This window comes from Coenobita brevimanus, chromosome 112 (assembly GCF_032717465.1).
Source record: "Coenobita brevimanus isolate Jiangsu-jjx chromosome 112, ASM3271746v2, whole genome shotgun sequence".
Classification (NCBI taxonomy): domain Eukaryota; kingdom Metazoa; phylum Arthropoda; class Malacostraca; order Decapoda; family Coenobitidae; genus Coenobita; species Coenobita brevimanus.
Genome location: NC_137065.1, coordinates 9,850,428 through 9,870,250, shown reverse-complemented (window position 1 = coordinate 9,870,250; position 19,823 = coordinate 9,850,428).

Below are 19,823 nucleotides of genomic sequence, written 5' to 3'. Positions count from 1 at the left end.
TCGAAGTATTATGTAAATAAAAAAAATTATATGTATCATGATTTTAGAATGTTAGCGATTCATCGTGACCAAGTTGGCCGATTTTGCTCGTTTCGCACGATGGAACAATGCTTATTTCTGCTCTATTTTTGTATAAAATCCAATATACTCTTTTATCACATGTTTTTATGTTTGTAATAAATTCATTTCTTCTTACTTTCATTGGTTTCCCAGACGTATAATACCATAGAAAACGTTTGAGGCTCAGACCGCCTAGGGAAAACACGGGGCCAGGTGGGACCAAGGCATACCTGGTTAAGCTAATTAGGGACCCCGGGGACCAATTTCTTTGCCACCGATCATTGTTTCTGACCAAAAGCGAAAGTTTAAGCAAAAAAAAAAGGTCGAAAAATGGTCGGGATTGGGGGGTCCCAGTGGTCGAAAAGTGGTCAGGACGGGGCGGGTTAATGAATCCCATGAGAGACGCGGTATTTGAATGCTGGCAACAAAGGCTGATGAGTTCCGTACGAAAATCAGCAAAGGTACGAATGCTATCGAAATGTCCTGCACGGATCGCAGATCCGATGTCTGATTTACTGTGGTGCAAGCGACCGAGGAGGTAAGCTACTTTGAGCAATTCCTCGGTAATATGCCTATTTTTTATTTCTGTTTCGACTTCTCTGAGGAAATCATAGACAGACCAAGTTGGGTCCTGGCCGGTAAATTTGGGACGATTGGCATCGTCGAGATAGATAGACTGTGGAGGGTTGGCCATGGCTGGAAGTGCAGAAGTGGCGGCAGGAGAGGTGTGGGAGAGAGAGAAGGTAGTGGCAGTTAAGGGCGAGCAAGACGGGGTATGAAGGGAGGCAGGAGAGGGAACGACAGGGGAAGGAGTAGAGGAAGAAGAAGGGAGTGTAGAGGCAGGAGGAGAGGAGGAGGTATCTGGATTTACAAGGGTAGGACGGGTAGTAAGTGATTCTGCGGGAAGTGAAACGGGAGTCTCAGGTACAGGGCGGTGGTACTCTTTGCCACTTCGTAAATGAGTGATTGTGTTAGAGTCGGCAGACAGGGTATGAGCAGGTGATGTTTCCGGGTCGAGAGGGCTGGTGGTAAGCGGTTGACGTGGAAAGTATGACATTTAATGCGGCAATGGAAGATGAAAGGATGAAGATGGATACGTAGGTGGAAATGTATAAAACAATGAGAGAATGGAATACACTAGGTGTGAAAATGAATGAAGGTGCGGGCATGGATGGTTTAAATAAAATGCGAAGGATGAGATGGATTATAAATAACGTAGGTGAAGATGAAAACGGGGTAATGGAAATGAGATGGAATATTTACAATAACCAATCTGTAGAGAAAATCGAGGATAATCTCTATAGAAAGGAAAGATATACTATAATTACACAGTAGAAACGGGAGTGTCGAGAGGTATGATGTGCAGGGTGGCTGGGCGTAGCTGGGCTGGGGCGGGGCGCGGCGGGGCGGGGCTGGGCGGGGCTGGGCTGCGGGGTACAGACAGCTGGGCGGAGAGGAGAAGAGACGCCGCGATGAATCACCGGCAGGGAGTGGCGGTCTTAGGAGGCTCCGTAATGCAGACCAGATGCGGGCGACGGCGGAGGCCGGTGGTGGGTGGTAGGGCAGATGTCGGCGCAAGGCAGGTGTTGAGCTGGTGAGTTGCAATTCCAGGGAATGGTGGTGGGCAGGCAGCAGGCAGACAGTGATGTGGCACCGTGGGGGCAGGAGCTATGATGAGTTCGGAACAGGTGCTGGGAAGAGGTGCAACAGGTGCATAGGTCGGCGACGGTGACATGTGCGGTCAGGAACAAGGCGTATGGGTGCGGTTGTTTGAGAGGTGAGCACTGGTGAGAAAAATGGTACACTCGAAAAGCACAGCCAAGGTATAGAGGCACGGAGGAGGGGCAAAGCTGGCAGATGCGAGTCGTCGTGTATTTTGTTGTATCACTAAAAATCCAAGGAGGCGGTCAGAATGTGATGGTTCGAAACACCGCTACTACCAAATGTAACTTGCAATACTTTGGTGATAGACACTCCGTGTACAAACAGCTAGATAAGGAGTTTATTACAAGCTCACAGTAAAATAGTCTGCCCGTGTCGGTTGTCTGCTAAGAACTGATGCAATAATGCCGTCTTCAGGCGTGGGAAAGGGTGCTGACCTAGCAAGATTAGTGGGGGCATGTATGCATTGGGGGGTGGACATATTGTGGAGGGGGTACACCCTTAAGCTACTCAAGGAATGCTGGCTGTCGGAGGAAGATGACGTCAACCTGCTGGAGTATGTGATGAAGTTCAAAGAATGGCTGTCCACTGCTTTACAGCTGGCGAGAGAGAATTTAGGAGCTGCTCAGGAGAAGATGAAGACTTGGTATGATGAGAAGTCCAGGTTACGCCACTTTCAGCCAGGAGATCAGGTTTTGATTCTGCTACCGGTGCATGGGCAACCTCTTCAAGCCAAGTTTAGGGGTCCTTATTTCATGGAGAAGAAACTCAGTGATGTCAACTATGTCATCGCCACACCAGATCGTAGAAAGAACAAGCAACTTTGTCACATCAACATGCTAAAGTTATATCACTGGCGGGACGAAAATAACCCAGTCTGCACTGTAGCTGTTCCACCCGAGTCTGCAAGTGAAGTTCTCCCATGCAGCATGAGCCTGAGTGATAGTTTGGGGAAGAATCCTGATATCATGAATGATCTCCAGACTAAGCTTTCTCATCTAGCTCCCGAGGAAAGGCAGGAGTTTTCGGCATTACTGCAGGAGTACCCACAAGTGTTCCGTGCCACTCCAGGAAGAACCACTGTGTTGATGCATGATGTCGATGTTGGAGATGCAAAGCCAATTAAACTGCCTCCTTACCGTGTGAACCCAGTGAAAGTTCCTCTCATCCAGAAGGAGCTTGGCTACCTGTTGGACCACAAGATGATTGAGCCCTGTCAGAGCGAGTGGAGTTCTCCTGTCACTTTAGTCCCTAAGCCAGGTGGGTCACAGCGGCTTTGCATCGACTACAGACGTGTTAATCAGATAACCAAAACAGACACTTACCCTCTCCCTCGCGTGGAAGATTGCATAGACAAGATCGGAAAGGCTAGGTACATAAGTAAGTTTGATTTGTTAAAGGGATACTGGCAAGTACCTATGACTGAACGTGCTAGGGAGATCTCATGTTTTGTAACACTAGGAAAGACTTTTGCATGTTCTGTAATGCCATATGGTATGAAGAATGCACCAGCCACATTTCAGAAGCTCAAGAATGTTGTAACAGAGGGTTTGGCAGGGTGTGTTGTTTATATTGATGATGTATTAATCTTCAGTGACAACTGGAAAGATCACCTATGCGATGTCAGTAAATTTCTTGAGCGTTTGGTTCAGGCTAAGCTTGTAGCTACTTTATCAAAGTGTGAGTTTGGTCAAGCTAAAGTTCAGTACCTTGGGTACGTAATTGGTGATGGACATGTTGCACCACCAGCAGCTAAGGTTCAGGTTATAAGTGATCTTCCCAGACCTAAAAGTAGGAAAGAGCTACAAAGATTTTTGGGAATGGTAGGTTATTACAGGAGATTTGTTCTTAACTTTTCTATTCTTGTATGACCACTTACAGACCTACTGAAAAAGGGAGTTAAATTTGTCTGGACCGATAACTGTGAATCCTCTTTCAGCAAACTTAAAGCTATCCTATTAAGTCAGCCAGTGCTCGCTACTCCAAATTTTCCAAGCCTTTTAAGATGGCTGTTGACGCAAGTGATACAGGAGCTGGGGCTGTTTTGCTGCAAGAGGATGATCCGGGTATTGAACATCCTGTATCTTATTACAGCAAGAAGTTCACTGCACCTCAAAAGAACTACTCAACTATTGAGAAAGAGCTTTTGGCCTTGATTTTGGGTTTACAGCATTTTTCATTTTATTTGTGTTCTGGTTTTGACCCCATAGTCATTTATATCGATCATAACCCACTGAAATTCCTTAGTAAGTTTAAAGATAAAAATCAGAGATTGACAAGATGGAGTCTACTTCTTCAGGAGTATTCATTAGACATACAACATGTCAAGGGGAAAGAAAATGTTATTGCAGATTGCTTATCTAGACTTTAGACAGATTGTTTTAGAGTAATAAGAAATTTCCTTTGTAAATTTTTTTTTTTTTGTGGGGAGGTGTTACATAGCCTATGATTTCATCATCCTTTGTGTAATTCTAACGTACTGTATGCTGCATGTTTGATCACGAGCGTGTTCTACCTCACTCCTCCCTTCTACCCTTATCGTAGAGTAAGTCGTTCTTTCTGTTGTTCAGAGCAGGAGTGTCAACTCTTTGTCCCCTATGGCTTCATTTGCGCGTCCTTCTTACAAGTTGTATCAAGCTCTGCCGGCCCCTATATAATGAGCTCAGTCTCTACATTAATTGCCACTTAGATCTACTCCTCATTTTGCTCACATCTCTGTTCTCCCCTGTACAGTTGTTATTATTGTGAGTGCTCAGGAAGTCTCCAACCATCTAGCAGCTGTGTAGTTTGAGTATAACTGTTATTGCATTTTTTCTTGTACTGTGTAGCGTAAGGTGTTAATTCTTAGGCCTAGTAAGGTTTTTGTGATTCATGTGTTTTGGGTGTCAGCCCTTATTAATAATATTTTGTATCTGTAATAATATATCTTGCATTCACTGAGTATTATCTGGTTTTCTCATTTTATCAGGGCTGACTTAGATAAATTTACTCTTGCTAATTTCGTGTTAATAGAGGCTATTGCAGTTAACCATATATTTAACCTGTTTTTTTGCCATTACATTATCCTTATGAGTCCTGAATGTTTAGTTGTTAGTTTGAGCATTAAACTTTAACTTGTAATTTTACCTAACTCTTTTGTTTTGAACCTGGAACTTTACGGGACAGTAGTGATTTTTAGTATTCTCACTGAAAGTGTACATTATCTTTCTCTGTTCCGTAACAATATATATATATATATATATATATATATATATATATATATATATATATATATATATATATATATATATATATATATATTTTACCGTGAATGGAGAGAGACTGCAACTGGTGAGAGTTCAAAATGCTGGGAACGGCTATAGAAAGAAAGGAAAATGTGCAAAAGAAGTGGAAAGTAGAGTGACATAAGGAAGGAAAGTAGCTGCTGATACGAAGGTCTTGATAAGAAATAGTCTCTCGTGTCGCAGCTGCGTGAGGCTTACATGAATGAGTGTTAGTGGCAGCTTTAACATACGGGTGTAAGACTATGGTGTTGCATGAAAATGAAGTCAAGAGTAAGAGCAGTGGAGATCGGACTGTTGAGAAATGTATGTGGAATACAGAGTGGATAGGATATGGAATAATGTGATTCTTGAACAATGCAGAGTGAGGAAGTCTGTGGACACCAGAGTCGAAGGGTATGTTGAGATTGTATGGTCATGTGGATAGAATGGATGACAATTGAGTGGTGAAAGAGGAATAGCTGAGCAAATCTGACTGAAACAGGAGGCAAGGCAGGCCAAGAAGAAGGTGGAGAGATATGGTGGATGAGTTTGTGAGGAAGAGATGTAGGGAAGTTGGTGAGGCTAAGGGACTGACAAGAGATCGAGTTGGCTGGATGATTATTGTGAGGAGAAGCGCATGGCCAGGGATTTGGCAACCTTTTATAACGTGAGAACGTTTTGATTGACTATATCTGATAGGTATTTGTGAAGTTACAGCAAGTGGTAAAACCTTTTGGCCTATAAGATATAGCCACAACTCCGTGAGCTTCAGTGATGAATGAGTGGAAGCGTGGCCCGTTGAACTGGCAAACTTTGGTTGTTTGGACGCTGCTACTCCTCACCCCGACCTAGGGTGGGTGGGAAAGGAGGTCTGGATGATATATATATATATATATATATATATATATATATATATATATATATATATATATATATATATATATATATATATATATATATATATATATATATATATATAGCGTCTGGCTGATAAACATTACTTATAGATATGTACTATTCAGAATATTTAATATTCATTAGAGTTATGAGTATCGCAGTTGTCATTGTTGTGAATAGAGAGGGTTTTATTAATGTCTAGCCGTGAGAAACAGGCCAGCTACGTGTAGTTATATCTTTCTGTGAAATTTTCTATTAAGAGTTTTCTGTCACTGTGACTGATAGGTTATGTTGAGCCTTTCTAACGTTTAAGGTAATGGCACATCGTCTTCTGGAATGTTCCAATAGTCTTTTTGCCGTTAGAGCTACTATTATATCTCGTGTTTGCCCATCTTAGTTTCAACCTTGTTAATGAATTTCTGTTACGCCTTTCGTGACTGTTGCCAAGACAGTTAGCGACTGAAGTTTGGACCGAAGGGGTTGGTGTGCACTCTGCTGTAGGACTTTTTGTATATAGCTGTTTTTCTGCCACACGTGAATTATTGTTTATCGATTCAGTATCAGCACATGATCAACTGATTAAGTTGCACTCGCTGATATTGCTATTGTTTACTTTATAAGTACTAATTCTGAGTCAAGTTTATTCCTGTTTATGTAATCCATTTTATTTAAGTGTCTATATCTTTATTTTTATGGCAGTCTGTTGCCCCCACGAGCGGTTTAAGTAACCCAGTGGCTAGTTCCAATGTTCTTGTATACCATTATTATTGATGCTTGGAACTTTAGGATAATTTCTGCAAGTCTTACTTTGACAATCCGGTTCGAACCTGTTGGATTTTGTTCCCTTTGTAGTTTAAGTTAGTGCTAAGTAAAATAAGTTTTTAAAATTGTATTTCATTCCCCTTTTTGTCATTGCTATTAGACGGAGACTTTATTACTGTTTCCTCCTTTCAAGCTTACGAATTAGTGTGGTTAGTCTTCCCTTTGACTAAAATTTCCGATGCGCACTTTATCTTCACATAGTCACACTTGTTCTAATGCTGTCCACAACAAGGATAGGGCCTATAAAAGGTCCCGGAGCCATCCCACCCTTGAATCTCATCTTTTATACGTTTCTGCCCGGAATCGTGCTAAGTCTGGTCTTCACTCTGCTGAAAATAATTTCACCCGTAATAAATGCTCTAAACTCTCCAACTCGAATTCTTCCCGCTCCTTGTGGCACCTTGCCAAAAACCTTTCTAACAACTTTACCTCATCATCCGTCCCTTCTCTTTTCTACTCTGATGGTTCTGCAGCTATTTCTTCTACTGATAAAGCAGATCTCTTCGCTCAGACTTTCTCGTCCAACTCCACCTTAGACGATTCCGGTGCTGTTCCTCCATCACTTCCCCCCTACGACTTCCTCATGGCTGATATTAAAATTTCTTCAGCTGATGTATTCTTTGCCATCACAGGCCTCAATACTAACTAGGCATATGGTCATGATGGAGTTCCTCCTGTTGTTCTCAAGAACTGTGCTTCTGTGCTTACACCCTGTCTAGGTAAACTCTTTTGCCTTTGCCTATCAACTTGTACCTTTCCTAATTGTGGAAGTTTGCTCTCATTCAGCCAGTCCAAAAGAAGGGTGACCATTCCCAACCCTCCATCGTCCAACTGTTTTAACATCCTGTATCTCAAAAGTTTTCGAGTCAATTCTTAATAGAAAATTTTTAAAACATCTTTCCCATCACAACCTTCTTCCTGATTGACATTATGGGTTCCGTCAGGGACGCTCCACCGGCGATCTTCTCACCTACCTTTCAGACTTCTGTTCATCCTCCTTTCGGGACTTTGGTGAAAGCTTTGCCATTACACTTGACACCTCAAAGGGTTTCGATCGAGTCTGGCATAAATCTTTAATTTCAAAACTGCCCTCTTATGGTTTCTATCCTTCTATCTGTGCCTTTATCTCTAGCTTCCTTTCTGGTCGTTCTATAGCCGCTGTTGTAGACGGTCATCGTTCTCCTAGATCTATCAACAGTGGTGTTCCTCAGGGCTCTGTCCTATCACCAACTCTTTTCCTTTTATTGATCAATGACCTTCTAAGCTGTACATCTAACCTTTCCATTCGGTTCCCGCAACGTCCATCTCAGCAGTTACTTCAACAGACAAGGGATGAGGCTATGGCACACCTAATGTCTGACTTGGCTCGTATCTCTGACTGGGGTAAAAATAATCTTGTTGTTTTTAATGCATCAAAAACTCCGTTCTTACATATATGAACCTGAAAAAATCTTCCACAGGTGTACCCACTAATGTTTAATAATATTCAGTTTAATCCTGCTTCGTCTTCAAACATGCCTGGGGTTTCATTCACTCGGAACTTATCTTGGAAAGATCACATTACATCTCTTGTAAAATCTGCTTCCAAGAGATTAGGTGTGCTAAGCCGACTCCATTCCTTCTTTACCCCTGCACAGTTCTTGACTTTATACACAGGTTTTATCCGCCCCTGTACTGAGTACACCTCTCATTTGTGGGGAGGCTCCCAACATACAGCTCTTCTCAACAGGGTGGAGTCAAAGGCTTTTCGTCTCATCAGCCCTCCTCTTACTGGCTCCCTTCAACCTCTGTCTTTTCGCCACACTGTTGCATCTTTATCTATTTTCTATCGCTACTTCAATGGTCACTGCTCCTCTGAACTGTCTGCTTGCATTCCTCCACCTCTACGACTGGCGTGTAGCACCCGTCTAGCAACAAACTCTCATCCCTTTTCTGTCCAACTCTCTAATGTAAGAGTTAACCGTTACTCCCAGTCCTTCATTTATGCAACAGGTCAACTCTGGGACTGTCTCCCTCTGTCTGCATTTCCTGCTTCCTATGATCTCCAGTCTTTCAAACGCAGTGTCTCCAGGCATCTCGAAATGATCGGATCTTGAATTTGGCTCTCTCTTGTATCTTGTTTTTCTCTTGGAAGGAACAGGTTGCAGGCTCGTGGCCTTTGATTCCTTCTCCCAAGTATAAAAAAAAAAAAAAAAATAGTCCTTTAGGCCCCCACCATGTCGTAACAGAGTGACGACCTCCTGCCAGGATTGTCAATATTAGATTTTGTAGAATTTAAGCAAGCTGTGTAAGCTGTCATATCCCCCGAGTGCTCTATATTTATTTGTTGGAGCTCCAAGCTTTAGCGGTCATGGATCATGTTACCCCCGGCTCTCTCATTGCTCCTGTCCATACTGCTTCAGAGGGAGATGCCGATGCTCATGTGGATTCCTCGGCTGTGCCCGAGAGAGTTGTAAAGTCAGAGCTTCAGTCCCCTTGTCCTAGTTTAGATGAACAGGGTTCACTTATCTCTAATACATACTTCCAGAACACACATTTCCAGAATGTCGGGTTTTGTATGCTAATGGGAAAACGAGGCTCAGTTAGAGAGGATGAAGGTAAAGCTAAAGATGGCATAAATAGAGCAGGCTAGAGATCAGGCAAGGATAGAGCAGACTAGAGAGCAGACAAAGATAGAACATGCAAAGTTAGAGCAACAGACAAAGTTAAACGAGGTCCAAACAGGAGTACAGGATGAGACACTCGGGAGGCCAGACAAATTCTTCCCATTCCTCCTCGAGTTTCATCCCTACTGATCCCACAAAATTAGGACCTCCGTTTGATTAGACCCTTGTCTTGGCGTTCTCAGGTTTGAAAAAATTGTTGTTGGGAATAAGTGGCCTAGTGACAGATGGCCTACCCTATACTGCTAAACGGCAAGGCTGTCAGAGTGTTTGATAGCTTAAGATTTGAAGAATATTTTGATTACGAGGTTTTGAGGAGTTCAGTTTTATGTGCTTATGAATGAGGCCTACCATCAATGGTTTAAGAATACTACGAATCTCCCTCAGGAATCTTAAAATTTGCTAGACATTTGACTTACACTTTCCAAATGTGGATTCGCAGTGAAAATGTGGCAGGTTTTGATAATCCAAACCTTATAAGGTTGAGATATTGTAATCCTTTGGATTTTCGTGGATATATTAGACAGTGACTTATGGACTCATTTATCAGGCAAGCAAGTCAAAACAGTCTCTGAAGCAGCTGTCACTATTGATGATTATGTATTACACAAATAAGGTAATAAACCTAAGGAATTCTCCAGGAATTTTCCCTCCAAGAAGTATACCCCTCAGCAAAGAAACAACACTCGCGTAAGCCAGATTCAGCCGTTAATTTCAAACCTAATCTCTCTTTTGCGCCCTCTTATATCTCTTCTAGTTCTCTCAGGCGCCCATATCTCTTTTGTACTTATATTAAACGTCCAGGTCACAGCGCTGAAAAGTGTTTTAAGAAGAATGTTTCGTCTAAGCCCGTCAACTTTGTTCGAGGTGGACCAGTGGTGACTCCTGTTTGCCCTCCAGATCCAAAGGTGACTGGAAAGTCTTGTGTTTCTTCCCCCTCTCAGCTTGTTTCAGAGGATGGGTATAAGGAGCCCTCTGTAGAATTGCAGGTGGGGGGTGGTATGCCCGCGGCCATTCCTGATGCCACATCACCTTCTGGAGACGTTGTTTAGGCAGCAGTTAGCGGCACTGCCCCTGCCTCTTCTTTTGCTCTATATCTGTATTCTGGTATGGTACTGCTGGACGGAGAAGAATTTCCTGTGAGAATTCTATGTGACACGAGCTTTGCTGTCACTGTGGGTAAGTCCTGAATTTGAAATCCGAACTAAGGAATTTGTACTGATTCATGGAGTTACTGGCACGAAGATTATCCCTGTGTTGACTGAAGACTTGAAATGTAACTTACTGGAAGGGCCAGCGCATCTCTGGCTAGTTGACTCTGTTTCTCTTGAAGGCGTTGACCTGTTGCTGGGAAATGATTTGCCAGGCGAGAGTGTATTGTCCCTGTACTGTCCGAGATGCCTGTGCCTGATGATCCCCCTCAGGTTGATAAAATGGACAATGATGTGTTTCCAGCATGTTCTGTGACCAGATCTATGACCGGGCAGAGCAGAGCCGAAATAACATGCCACTCAGCGAAAAGGAGCCTGATGATTCTGTAGCTATAGTGGAAACTCATCCAGAGATGGCGACCGAGGATATTGACGAGAGAGGCTGCGACGATTGTTGTTCCTTCGATGATTCGTTCATGAATTCACTCGACGATAAGTCTCCTATCCCCATTGAGGAGGTGAGTGTTGAAAGATTAAAGGAGTTGCAGGCAGATGACTCAGAGATCCAGAAGTTTAAGTTAGCTGCAGTTGAGGATTGCACCGTCTAAAAAGGCGGTTGCCTTAATGTGAAGGACGGAGTATTGTGGAGGCACTGACGTCCTCCATATGTTTGTGTTGACGACGGAGTGTGGGATTGTCATCAGATTGTTGTGCCCAGTGCTTGTAGAAAGGGGTTGTTGAAGTTGGCTCACTGTACCCTCTTTTCAGGCCACATGGGTGTAAGGAAGACCCTGGAGTGGCTGCATGAGGAATCCTACTGGCCGCTGATTGCCGCAGATGTGGCCCAGATTGTGCGGTGCTGCCATACTTGCCAGCTGGTGGGGAAGCCTAATCAGTCCATACCTAAGTCGCCTCATTCCCGTTCCTGCCTTTGACCCTCCATTTGCATGTATTGTATTTGATATGGTGGGACCCCTGCCTCCTACATGCTCCGGTAACAATAACCATACTTGATTCTTCAACTAGTACCCCGAGGCTATCCCTGTTCGCTCCCTGAAGTATAAAATAGTTGTTTGGGTGTTGCATGATTTCTTTACCAAGTTCGCGTTGCCGAAGGAGATTCAGTCTGTCAGAGGTTGTAATTTCCTTTCAAATGCCTGCCAGCGGTCCATGGTCTAGCTCGGTATCATCTACGTGAAGAGCAGTGCTTACCATCCCGAGAGCCAGGGTGCCCTAGAGAGATACCACCAGGCCCTTAAAATGATGCTTTGGGAGTATTGCATGGAGCACTTGAAGGACTGAGATCGAGGAGTGCCATTCCTCTTGTTTGTCACCTGTGAAGTTCCACAAGAGAGTTTGGGTTTCTCCCCTAATGAGCTAATATTTGCCCACAAGGTAAGAGGCCTGTTATCTATCATTAAAGAGGCTTGGTCTAGTGATTCTACCGAACCATAGTGTACTTGAGTTTGTTAGTGATTTCAAGAACAGGATGTCTAAATGCTTGGAAGTGGTTAGAGAGAATTTGAAACAGGCTCAGGACAGCAAAAAGAGGTGGTACTCATATGATAAGAAAGCTCTATTGCTAGTAAGTTCGAAGTTGCACTGAAACATGTTTGCAAACATTTGTCCAAACACTGTTGTATACATGTATCTAAATATGTTCCCAGCTGTGTTGCCAGCACATATTCAAGGACACGTGTGGACGTGCCCAAAATTAAACTTGACCTGTAACCTTGACTTTGGACCTCTAAAAAAAAAAAAAAAATACTTTGACTCAACCCTTCCATGATCAGGGCCGGATTACCAAGTATAGGCAAATTGGGCGACTGTCTACCAGGCCACGGCCTGTCACAGGCCATCCAGACTTCCATAGCAGAATAAATATACACTTTGGGCGTCCAAATAAAGGCCATCACCCATCAGGCCATCAAAAAAGGCCATTATAGGTCAAACCAAAATTTCACTGGAAATTGTAGAAAAAATGGGACCTATATGTTGCAGGCCAACCGTCTGCGTTGCCTACCAGGCCACAGCAGGGTTGATCCGGCCTTGTCTTTAATTAATTCTTTTTTACTCACCGAGTTATGCTGTATACACACACACACACACACACACACACACACAGGCATGCGTTCGTGTTCGGCAAAACAATTATATCTGCGCTACAAGTGCGCTACAAGTGCGTGAGTGTTTTGAAGTAACACCATACATTACCTTTTTACTTGAACAATGTAATTCATATATTTAATCATTACTATAAAAATTAAGAGATAATTGTTTGGAGGTAGCATAAATAAACTGAAGAAATTCAACATATGGTGAGGCAAGGGCTTAAGGAAGGTAAAGGAGCTTCATTTGAATCAGCAAAATTAGAATTTAATGAAGGATCACCGGTTTATCTTTTCACCTGAGCCAAATGAAGAGTCATATCCAATCATTATGACGTGATACGCTCTCCTCGCACCCGCCACATTACGCCCTAGTAAGGCGATTATCTTAAAGGGCAGGTCCCTTAGCAGCATAGCTGGTGGAAGTGAGACAGGCTAAGGTGGAGAGAGAGAGAGAGAGAGAGAGAGTAATAGTGTGGCGGGAGAAGGATAAAAATGGAAGCATAACTTGAGGAAATAGGAGATTTTCTCTCTGCGTCACTCAGACGTCATTCTGTGTCCCGCGGCCATGTTGGGTGAGCAGCCGACTGTTTCCAGACGGGAGAACTCTGCTGTGCCATAGGATATAGTAGCATCGACAGGCTTCCTGCTCTGCTTTTTTTTTTTTTTTTTTTTTTTTTCACATACCGAAGATTGTGAAAAACCAAGAAGCACACGAGAAACTGCTGACTGAGAGAAGGAATACGTGGTTCTCCAGGATATCGCGAGTGCAAATGTCGAGCCCTGAACATAATCATAATCAGGTAGACTATTTCTTTTGGCGTGTATGACAGTCATAAATAATTATCTTGCAGTATATATGGTCTGAACTTACCTTGATTAGTTCGAACCAACTAGCAATGGGCAGCACTTACCTGGCCGAGTGTACCGGGGTCCGAATTTACTGGTAATTTTCCGGGGAACTAGTTACACATGACTAGATGCAGCTGTCACTGTTACTTGTATTATTTGGAATATACAACCTTGCAGATGTAACATGCTGGTTCTGTTCACCCCACAGCAGTTTTGCCTACTTTGTGAATGCTTTTTCTTTCAGATGATCCCTCAAAACTCGTTGGCAAATAATATTTGTAATCTTGAATTAAAAAACAAAAATAAATATAAACTTTCATTTTTTTCAGATTCTACGGAATGAAGTTCAAATTACGACCTTTCTCTAAGTAAAGTAAGCGCATATTTTTATTGATTGGTAAATGTTCAGAAGAGCTCCGCATCATTTGTGTGTGTGTGTGTGTGTGTGTGTGTGTGTGTGTGTGTGTGTGTGTGTGTGTTTCTTTTCCCATTAATACTAAACCTCCATATTATGGCTAAATGTACTACTAAAGAACGAGAGGATATGCGTTTTTTTTTAATTACTTTTTAAAAAACCTAGCCTAACTTTCACCCTAACATCCAATGCAGGTATAAAAAAAGGCATATGGACATGTAGACTAGGTTTTCCCCCTCGCTTTCTGATGTGTTTTGAACGATACTGACGTTCATTTATGTCGCAATTTACTATTTTTAAACCTGGATTAGGATGAGAGGTTAAGGTTTTGAAGTTTTAAGTGGAAAAAAGGCATTTCCTCTCTTTTGTAATGGAACATTTAACCATATTAGGGGTGCTTTAGTGTTAATAAAACCGATGCGGAGCACTTCTAAACATTTACATTGATTAATTGTGATAGTTATGTATTTTCGTCCTTAGCATACAGTGTTAATAGCCTACACCATTATGGTACTTAATTTGTTTATATCTTCTTCCTTCAGTCAGTTGAGCTCGGTAAGGATATGGTCCGACACACAATTGAACATTGTTAACAGCAGGGTATAATTTCTGTAGTAGCCACACCAAGAATCACAGCAAAATGATGGTTGGGTTGGAAGAGATATTGCCCACAAAAGTCAAAGGCAAAACAATTGAAACTGATCTTTGAGTGGCTGATACTGAAATTATAGCACTGTATGAAGTAGTAAGTCCAGCACAGGGATGGGTCCATTAGGACAGCTACAACAGGTGAAGAGCCCGCTACCAAGATGGCCGCTAGACGCCAATGTTTACATCGTGGCGTCACTACAATCAGCGGAGCCAGATGGGTCTATTGTCATAAGCGGAAGTAACATTAAGGGAGGAAGAGGAAAACAGTGAAGCATGCCGGAAACGAAGGAGATGCTATCTATCTATCTATATACCTAGGCTGCTTCCCCCAAGGAAAGGGAGGTAGCCGAGACAGGACGACTCACTCTCCATTTACTCATCCATTCAAACACATTCATTCGCATCTTAGCCCCAAAGGGGAGAACGGACAGATCCTCACCGCATCACACCGCACAAGGGTCAACTGCGCAATGCAAGCAGTGACATCCACAGCAGGGCCCGACAGCAGAACTGGTTTACCCCTGCCACATCATAACAGACCCATCCCCTTACCCGCACCTGACCTGACTAGCTGATCAGACCAAATGCGGGAGAATATCCCCTCAGGGCTGCGTCATCACTTATTCATTCACAATTTCTCTCCATGCCTACACGAAACGAAGGAGATGCGCCAGTAATTAAGACACGAGAAACAGGGGTGCAGAAGGTTTCAAGAGATTGAGAGAGAGAGAGAGAGAGAGAGAGAGAGAGAGAGAGAGAGAGAGAGAGAGAGAGAAAGAGAGAGAGAGAGAGAGAGAGAGACCAAAGCCAAGTGTAGAAAAAAATATGCAAAGGAAACGTGAAACAGGAGAAGTGTGAACAGTAGGAAAGAAATGAAGAGTAAAACATGAATTACCGTGAAATTTGAGCATGAGAGGAACTAGGAAATAGAGGGATGGAAGAGGATGAAGGAGAGACAGCGAGGGGGAGGGGAACAGGAAAACTGAAAGAGAGATCAAGAAAAATGAAAGATGCAATAAGAAGACAAAACATGAGGGAGAGGAAGAAGAATGGGTAGTGAGACAAGAAGAGAAAGGAAGACAAAGTGAGAGGTAGAGGAAAAGCATGAGAAAGGGGGGGGATGAGGAAAGCGGAGAGAGAGAGAGAGAGAGAGAGAGAGAGAGAGAGAGAGAGAGAGAGAGAGAGAGAGAGAGAGAGAGAGAGAGAGAGAGAGAGAGAGAGAGAGAGAGAGAGAGAGAGAGAGAGAGAGAAGCAAAAGGTACTGTAGGGATATCTTGAAGGTAGAGCGAGAAAAATTGAGAGGGGGGGGGAAAGAGAGAGTAAAAAGTAAAAAAAAAAAAAAAATGAAGATGAAGAAGGCAGAAGAGGATAAGCATGAAGAAGAAAGGTAAGTAAAGAAGAAAAGGAAGAGAAGAAGGGCTACGAAGAGAAAATCACAAAAAATGGACAAAATAACGTCAAAATCTTTGGTTTTCTCTCTCATCAATTCTAACGCGAGAAGTTAGATGAGCGGCGCGCTCGCTCATCCAACATGTGTGTGTGTGTGTGTGTGTGTGTGTGTGTGTGTGTGTGTGTGTGTGTGTGTGTGTGTGCCTGGAAGACAAGGACTCATCCATCACTTCTCTGGGTACAAGAGCACCACAATCACAATATTTGATCTCAAGCGGAAAAATCCTTACGATGAGAAAGACATGGGTACACTCAGGGAGAGAGAGAGAGAGAGAGAGAGAGAGAGAGAGAGAGAGAGAGAGAGAGAGAGAGAGAGAGAGAGAGAGAGAGAGAGAGAGAGAGAATATATTAACATATCGTTTTAAAGGGTTTTACTTTCATGGACTCTCCCCTTCACACACACACACACACACACACACACACACACACACACACACACACACACACACACACATACACACACACACACTGGCTACATCATTATTGCTTTGCTGTACAGTACATACTGTGGCAAAAAGACTGCCAAGCAGCAAACTGAGTCAAGGTGAACCTCTCTTTGTCTCTCATACATGAGTAACTGATGCAGACCAGCAGCCTCGTGCCAGGGTGTGGTTGGCTAAGAAATTGCTAATAGTCTTCCTCAAAACTTAGTTGTCTCCTATAGCCTGCGAGGATATTCTCTCTCTCTCTCTCTCTCTCTCTCCATTCCACGGGTTTATCGCACCATGCTTATTATCCGTCCTTGCCGCGGAGGGCCTCGGGGACGGGTATTGTTTTCACTCGGTTTGTCTGTTTGTTTGTTTACCTGTTTCTCTGTCCGATAACTTTGCATGACAATTACTGGTGCGATTTTGACTATAATTAAAGGGATGTTGGACTATGACCTTCTGATTAACTGATAAAATTTTGGACCAAATCGGGCCAAGGGCCAGGCTGTAGACCCAGAAATGTGAAAAGAGAAGTATTTTTTTTTTTTTTTTGCCATAACTCCTTTCAAATTCGTCATATCGAAATGAAGCCAAAACCGAAAGGTGCTTTTTTTAATCTGCATCCTAGAACATGCCTCATTACATCAGGGGGGACCACCCCCTAGTTAGCGGTAGGGGGGGTCAATGTCAGGTGGGTCGGGCCAAAATTTCATAAGGACATAAAATTATCAATTTTCACCCGATTTACTCCAAATTTGATATGTGACATCTTTGACTAGATATCCTGTTGTGTTTATACGTCAGCACTAAAATGACTGCCGAGGGCTGGTTTGCTGTGCCTTGGCACAGCTTCTTGTTTATTTATTTTATTGATTGATTGATTTAGAGAGAGAGAGAGAGAGAGAGAGAGAGAGAGAGGAGGAGGGTAATGGGGTGGGAGGGGGATAATGGAAGCGGACCTGGAGGCAGTTAATTAAATATAAGCCACGGTTTAATGCAGTTTTCCATTTTCTTTCAGTTTCTCCAAAAAAAAATCTTGGTCCTGGACCCAGGGTACATATTTCCTGAATATTTTACTGGCTAGAGGCAAAGCAGGGTCACCGTCTCGGCTGGGGTAGGGAAATTGAGTTCACTAATGTATGCAGTGCCACATAGCCTTTATTTTTTTTTTTTTTTCGCTTTTTTCATTCACACAAATCTCGTAACAAGGCATACATGTTTTCTCGCATTTCACATCCATATACAATAAGTCAAAGTGTTTCTCTTTTTTGTGTGTTCTGAAATATTTCTTTACTACACCAAGCATTATTTTATGTTGTTTGTCTAACATTGTCATCTGCCATATATAAACATACATAATAGACATATCAAGTGTAATATGCAAATTAATACCTAAAGTCTCAAACACCTTCTTGTAACCTTTGCCAAGAGTCATTTTGTGGAGAAGTAAATGGAATGCCAGCATCAACGTGTTGTTGGATTCCGCATCATTTAAGGAGTGCTCAGACAGTTTTCTGCTGCTTCCTCAGTGGGTTTCTTGCAGGCGACCTGAAAAGAATGATGTGTATGGAAAAGTTATGGGTAAGGAAAACTGGCTTCTTGCATCTGTTGAATTATGAGGACGTTCTTGGAAATTTGGTGCAAAATTTTGAGGACTGATTTACGAACACAGGGAACATTACCAACTCAAGTGATATACGTAGGTATTTTCACCGACAAATTATTTTATAATGATTATGAGAGACATTTCCAGATGTAGGTGTTGAATATAAAATTCATTTACCCTTTCTTTAGGGTAGCGTCCTTGTGAGTTGGCTAAAATTATCTGCAGATAAGAATATAATAAAATACATCATCGGACTGGAGGTACTAACGCTATCTCTGGTTAACATCTTTAAATGCTGCCCTGCTATAATAACTTAATGGTAATCATTATGTTGTCATGGCAGCCCTCAAGATCCAATAGCAGAACAAGACTAGAGTACCCCCCCCCCAAAGGGGGAATCACACAAGCCGCGAGCCGATACATATCTAGCCCGGCTCCGACTTTAACCTTGACCTTGACCGACTGTAGCCAGTTTTGGACTCGGTGGAGATTTTCATCCTTACTACACACCTGTAAAATTTTGTGACGATATCTTGAGCGGTTACGAAGTTGTCATGCTAACAGACACACAGGCATACAGACAGACAAACTGAAAACAATACCAGCTTCGCTATCGCAGCTTGTAAAAATTTCCTCACACAGCCATTTCACTCGTATACAGGTATGAATGAGAGCGGTGTAATGTGAAAAATAAAAGTAATGTTATGACAACAAAAAGCAGATGCGAGAGTAAACTTATTGTCACAGTTATCCCCATACTTATTAGTATTATTATCCTTTTTCGAAATTCCTGCTTGTCGCTTGAGAAGGATATAAATGGGTACGCATGTACAGTACATTATGTGTTGCTTTCAAAGCAGTATTTTTGATCGAATGTGGGTCATCAAGATTTTAGCATAGCTAGGCCGTTTCCTAGCGGCAGTGCTTTGTCTATCTATCTATTGCCAGACGCCTCATTCCCGTTTGGGGTGGCCACAAACAAATCGCCTCCAAGTCGCCCTGTCCCCCGCCATTTCACTGCCCTGCTCCCAACTCACACCCCCCTCTCTCATATACGTCTCCACTCCATCCCTCCATCTCATCCTCGGTCTCTCCCTCCCTCTTCCCCCCTCCACCTCACTCACATACACTCTCTTCGTCAGTCTTTCACCCTCCATCCTCTCCACATGGCCAAACCACCTCAGTGTGTTCCTCATAACGCTTCCTATCACATCCACATCCACACCACAACGCTCCTTTATATCCTCATTCGTCAGCCTGTCTCTCCACGTGACTCCACAGGCTCCTCTTAAATAACTCATTTCCACTGCTCTCACTCTTGACTTGTGTCCTTCCAACAATGTCCAAGCTTCACTTCCGTACGTTAGAGTTGGTATCACAATACTGTCATGTAGTAACTTTTTCACTTCCATGCTCACTTCCCTGTTTCTTATCACTGCTTTCAAAGAACCAGCAACCTTTCTTCCCTGCTGTACCCTTTCAAGCACTTCACCCTCCAAACCTCCATCCTTACTCATCACACTACCCAAGTACTTAAACGTACTCACATTTTCCAATTTCTCACCATCCAACCTCGCTGTACATTCACTGACTTCACCTCTCTCAAAGACCATCACTTTACTCCTCCCTACATTCACCTTTAGATTCCGTTTCTTACACACTCTCTCAAACTCATCCACCAAGCCCTGCAGCTCCCCTTCGTCTTCACTCAACAACACAGTATCATCTGCAAACAACAGTACAGGGAGTTTCCAAACACTATCCTCTCTCACCAGGGCCACTCCAACATCCACTAT